We start from the raw sequence: 6,138 nt of genomic DNA, 5'->3' as shown, positions 1-6,138 counted from the left end.
GATTGCCCTCAAAAGAAGGCCCTTAATTCTCTTCTTGCAAGCCATAAAGAAGAAAGTGACAGGGAAAATGACATGGAGGCACGTGTGGGATCTCTTCAACAGTTGAATGCGATGCAAGCTCCAATAAGTCTAGCGCTCTAAGGAGGAACTCCTGCGTTGGTCAACCAACATTAGAAGTCAGGACGATTCCTATATGTGTAGCATCGTCGTAACTACAAAAGATAGATCTTTGGGCATTCAAAGGCTCTTCTCAAGCATTTTTTAGAGACCCAAGGGGAGGAAATAGAAATTGTTAGAGAACAAGTGATGTGAGTGAAATTTGTGACACATTTTTCTATATTTTCTTGTCTTTTACTATTTGTACCTTACTTGTATTTTTCTATATATTTTTTTGTGTATAATTCATGAGTTCTTATTGATGCCTTAGTCATACATAGGAGCTAACATAAGGGAGGTACCCAATTCCATTTCAAAGGCACCTAGGCACCTCCCAAACGGTGCCAATGCGCCTCCCATCAGGCATGTATGCCATTCCCATCCGAGAGAAGAGCACCAAGACTCCACTTTATGAAGCACCAAGGTGCCCCTATGTGTGGAAAATAAAGTTCAACCGAACAAGCAGCATCTTGGACCTCCTAGTGAAAACTTGACACCACTTTTCAGGCTCAACAAACAAAGAAGGACAAAACTTAATGCCACATATGGGAAACTTGACGAACGATGCAGAAGTGAGATGACATAGTGAGTAGAAGTCTAACAATCCATGGAAGAACTATATCGTTGTGTCACGCTTTGCCATATTTCAGAAATTGGCAAAACAATCATGGGATGAAAAATTTAAGAAAAAACCAAATGGATGAGAGTAATCCAAGTAACTCTAGAAGACTCCATCACATTCTAGACAATGTTAGAAAAAAAGATCCAAGGAGAACTCAAGAATAACCTAGAAAGATCCAAGGTCATGTATGTATATAAGAAAATTGTGCAGAACTATCTAGAACTATCTAGAAGCTAGATTTTTCTAATGTAATCTAGAAAGTTCTCTTAGACTTGGGAGTACTATAAATAGAAGTCATTCCCTCATTTTGAACCATCCAAGCCTTCATCTAAGAACCATTTAGCGTTCCAAGCATTCAAGTGTTGTAATCAATCATTCTTAGTGAAGTATTCCTTTCTTCAATACTTCTTCCTATTCTTCTTACAAGAGAGTTGTGTGCTTACAAGACTGAGAGTTATGAGGGTTATGCTGATTTAGTGCTAAGGAAGAGCGCTAAAGCCGCACGGGTGACTTGAGGAAAGTTAGTCCGTGACATCCCGCTCCCGCTCCCACTCCTACTACCTGCCTTCACTTTTTGATTCCTAAATATTCTATCCCCCTTTCTTTTCTATTTTTTGCCTACTCTAAATGTGTGTGTGCGCGCGCGCGCGTGTGATGTTTGCTTAGGTTAGGGACGACTTTTGGTTTATCTCTAATTTCATATTTCTGTTTTCTGCTTCTCCCTTCAGAGGGTTGTATCAACCCTCTCCGACGACGAGAAGGTGTTCTGGCTATAACTCATACGAGGTAGTGACTATCTCCGCTTTCCTGCTGTCATCCTACAGTCCAGCTGCCTTACGACCCCTCCTGCTGCCATCCAACCATCCAGTTGCCTCCCAGCCACCGCACAGGCCTTCCGGACCCTCTTCCTTCTCTGTCCTTGCTTCCGGCAGCCTTCCAGCAACCGCACCAGCCTTTCGGTCCTATTCCTGTTGCTGGTCAGCCCTTCGAAACTAGTTCCAGCTGCTGTCCAACCCTCGACACCGACTCCTGCTGTTGTCCAGTCCACCGCCACCTCCCTTGCTCTCTTCTACGCTACCGCCACTTGCTGCAAACCTCCTCCCAGCAGGCCATCCGCAGTCCTCTATCAACCCGCGCCACAACCTCACCACCTTCCAGCATGACCGCCGCTTCCAACCCTCCCTTTCGGGCCTACCGTTCTCCTCTAGAGAGCCATTTTGTGTTTTGTGTTGTTTCTCTTCTTGCTTTTGCAGCGTCGGCGTCATTATTGGCTGCTTAAATATTTGTGCTGTTTTATGTTCATTGTTGTAGTTTTGAATTCAACGATAATATTTGTTGTTCTGTCGTGATTTGGACCAACTCTGATATCATTTGGTCATAGAGTTAGACTAACTTTAGTCTTATCCTAGGGTTCCCTAGAGTCCGCCAATATTTTTTCCCCCTCTTTCTTTTTTCTTTTCTTTTTATTTTCGTTCTTTTTTTTTTCCTTCCACAGACCCCAAACCTTCAACCATGCCCTCAAGGAGATACCTGTCGAATCCCACCCGGGATGAAATACAACGGGAGATCTGCCGTCTGCAATAGAGATTAGCAAAGATGGATGATGGGACCTAGGGGAAGATTACCCTTGACCGCATTAGCAAAGATGGATCTGGAGAGTCGAAGGGGCAACAGGGACAAAGATCTGAATCTGTACCACAGAGACGAAATCATTGACGAGGAATACCGGCCGCACTGCTTCATAATTCAATATCAGAAGAGGCTGAGAGATGAGCCCGCATAAAAGGGACACAGAGACAAGAGTTTGAGTGAAGCATGTATCTGGATGACTTTGTTGACTAGCTACAATCAGTGGAGTGAGTCTTCAAGCATAAGAATGTGTCATAGGATAAACAGGTAAAACTGGCCATCAAAAACTTGAAAAAGAGTGCCTCCTTGTAGTGAGAGAACTTTCAGAAGCAGATGAAAAGATAAGGCCGTGGTAAAACTTTTCGGTGAAAGAAGATTGGGAAAGAAATGCAAAGGAAGTATTTACCTCCTCATTACCACCAAGACATGTTTCAGAGACTCCATCACTTGCAACAGTGAGATCTTTCAGTGGAGAAATTCAAGGTGCAGTTCAATTAGTTACAGATAAAGTGTGAGTTGGTTGAGCCAAAGGAGCATACGATCGCTCGATATTTGGGTGGCTTGAAGCCCGCTATTAGCAATATGGTGCAATTACAACCCCACTGGTCGCTTAAAGATGTTCAAACCTTAGCTATAAAGGTGGAAAAACAACAAAATAGAGCGAACAACAATCCTCATTTAGGCACCAGTTTTTAGTCAAGCAGCCATCTACAACTACAACGACCGATAAGGGTCCTTTTGGAGGAGCTAGCAAGGAAATATAGGGAAATGACAGGTAGGATCAAGAGTGGAAAGAAACAGGAGAAAAACAACTCTTCCAATACCAATACAGTACTAACCAGGAAGTGCTTCAAGCGCCACGGTTATGGCCACATAGCCTCCGGCCATCCCACGAGTCGTGTAGTACACACTTGCTCTTTTGGTATTGGCATCTAGCACATGTATGGAAAATGTTTGATTATGTCAAATCTTCTATTATAACTTGGGTTGAAACAAAGTGAATGGCACACAAAATGCATGATAGAGACATCATAATGAATGAGCATGAAATGAGCAACAAGCTTGGAATGAAAGCGTGGCACGAAAGGTGGAGCTAGGTATGATTAAACCAGATTATTAATAAGGTTTATGTTTAGGGTAAGATTTTCCCACTCTAATACCATATTCTGGAGATGAAAAAGACTGTCTTATGCGTCAAAGATTCCCTAATTATAATAAAGGAATGAGTGTGATGGTTTAAGGTACCAAATAAACACATACCATTATCCATAAATAAAGTATTTTACTATTTTAAAGCCTCTCTATGATAGTGTCTGCTGTCACTATAGCCATGTCGGATGCACCTCAAATGATGGTGATAATGCCACTCATCATCTGAATTACCAACCATCTACATGAACAAAATATCGATGGAGGAAAATTTCAGGCCCACAATGGGGCATCAATGCGGCTAAATCCCAATATAAAGGAGGTGGTTAGAGCGGTAGTTTTGAACTTGCTAGATGCCGAGATCATTATCCAATTTTAGATAGCACATGGGTAAGCTCATAGCAAGTTGTGCCAAAAAAGGTGAGATCGCTTTGACAACGAGAATAACATGTTGATTCCTAACCTACATTGAATAGAGAGTTTTCATGAATTAGAAGATGTTGAAGAAAACTACCAGGAAAGACAACTTCTCATTATCATTCATTGATCAGATGTTAGATCAGCTTGCATGACACTCTTTTTGTTGTTTCTTGGATGGTATTTAGGGTAAAATAAAATTTCAATGCCCCTTGAAGATTAGGAGAAAACCACCTTCATCTACCTGTATGGAATATTCACCAACTGCAGGATGCTAATTGGTTTGTGCAATGCTCCAGGCATTTTCCAACGATCTATGATGGATTTCTTCTTAAATATGATGGAAAACTACAAGGAGATATTCATGAAAGTCTTTAATGTGTTTCCATCAACGTTTGACTCATGCATGAAATTTTTATGTCACGTCCCGGCCAGTAGCTCGAAATTTTTCAAGACAGGACACACAGTGGGACGATGAACATCATTATGTTTTATTTTCATTTCTATAACTAACATTTAATCCCAAAACAAATGAAAGAGTCACTACCGGTTAAAAAAAATTATTTAAACAAATGATAAATTTAGCTTAGCACAGATGTTGTGGAAAACGACGGCAATAAAGCGAAAAATGGAATGAGAAATTCGCAAAAAAAAAAAAAACAGACACACAGATTTACGTGGTTCAACAATTTTTTTACGTTCATGGAGTTGCAGAGGATTTTATTACTTTAAGAATTACACCGTAGGTCACCTCGACGTTTACAAGAAAAGCTCTCTCTCTCTCTACCCGAGTAACTATCAGCGAATAACTTTTTCATCATATGTACATTGTTATTCGTTGATGGTTTTTCATACATACCTAATAAAGCTATCATGAGATCTACAGTAGTCATTTCCTTGATGTGTTGTGAGCAACAGATCTCGACAGAGTAAATCGAATAACCCCCAGAATCTGTCGATCCAACAAATTTCAATCAGCTTCATCCATCTTCTCCGGTCGCTTTCCCAGTAACAAAAGATGAAGTTTTTTCTCATAGAGGTAGTCATCTATTTGCATCCTCCAGTAACCAAAATCTGTCATCAAATTTCTCGATCCCTTATGCCATCACTTCATCTCCAATCATCGTTCTTCCTTAGATCTGAACCACGACTGATACCAGTTGTTGTGGAAAACGACGACAATAAAGCGAAAAATAGAACAAGAAATTCACAAAAAAGAAAAGAACAGCAATAAAGCGAAAAATAGAACAAGAAATTCACAAAAGAGAAAAGAACAGACACACAGAATTACGTGATTCGGCAAATTGTCTACGTCCACCGAGTTGTAGAGGATTTTATTACTTTAAGGATTACATCGTCGATCGCCTTGACGTTTACAAGAAAAGCTCTATTTATCTCTCCCTCTCCCTCTCCCTCTCCTCTCCTCTCCTCTCCTCTCTCTCTCTACACGAGAGTCACACGGCAGAAGAAGAAACAAGAGCTACCTTACAATTCAATTATTCCTCCTTGCCTTGACCCAACACCTTGAAGAATAGCGGAGGGGAGAGCAGCCGCTATTTAATCCAATTTCTTCTGCAAGCATTTAATGGTGGCAGGACCTACCAAAGCAAAGGAAGCGGGATGCCTTATAGCGGGAGGTGGGATTTGACGAAGGGAAGTTTGTAGAAGCTTTATAGAGAAAGAAATTAAATTAAGAAATAATTTAATTTGTTGCCTTAATCAACAGTGAACCGGGCAACACCAACCTCAACAACAAATTGTCCCCATCTTTTATAGATATTTCATCATCTATTACTCATCTTCACATCAATGATTAAACCTGAAATGCTAATTTAAAATATGATGAACTACAACATCTAGTGAATATACATACTTCTTAAACTATAATAACACAGCGAAAAAGAAAAAAATTCAAGTAGTTAAACATTAATTAAATCAATATGAGAATATTTAATGGTTTATACTGTTTAATATGATCATTCAAAGTGGTTCTAAATATCAGCTATGTCTTACTATATCATTTACATATCCATATATTTGTAATATATATACAACAGTCAAATGAGCATTGTTTAAAATTGTACTAGTTAAGGTCGTTCAATATCAATAACATTTTTCATTTATGTACACGTATAATTTTGCGTTCTCCCACCAGTACTTTATGA

At 39.9% G+C, this 6,138-nt stretch overlaps 1 protein-coding gene across 2 annotated transcripts in view; it reads right to left on the bottom strand.

Annotated features, from left to right (window-relative positions):
* Positions 1-6,138, bottom strand: part of LOC110023078 — a 30,151-nt gene that overhangs the window by 4,787 nt on the left and 19,226 nt on the right. The gene's annotated exons all lie outside the window — the stretch shown is intronic.

This window comes from Phalaenopsis equestris, unplaced genomic scaffold (assembly GCF_001263595.1).
Source record: "Phalaenopsis equestris unplaced genomic scaffold, ASM126359v1 Scaffold000210, whole genome shotgun sequence".
Taxonomy (NCBI): Eukaryota; Viridiplantae; Streptophyta; class Magnoliopsida; order Asparagales; family Orchidaceae; genus Phalaenopsis; species Phalaenopsis equestris.
Note: the sequence above shows the minus strand (reverse complement) of the source record. Positions and strands in the feature narration are given on the sequence as shown.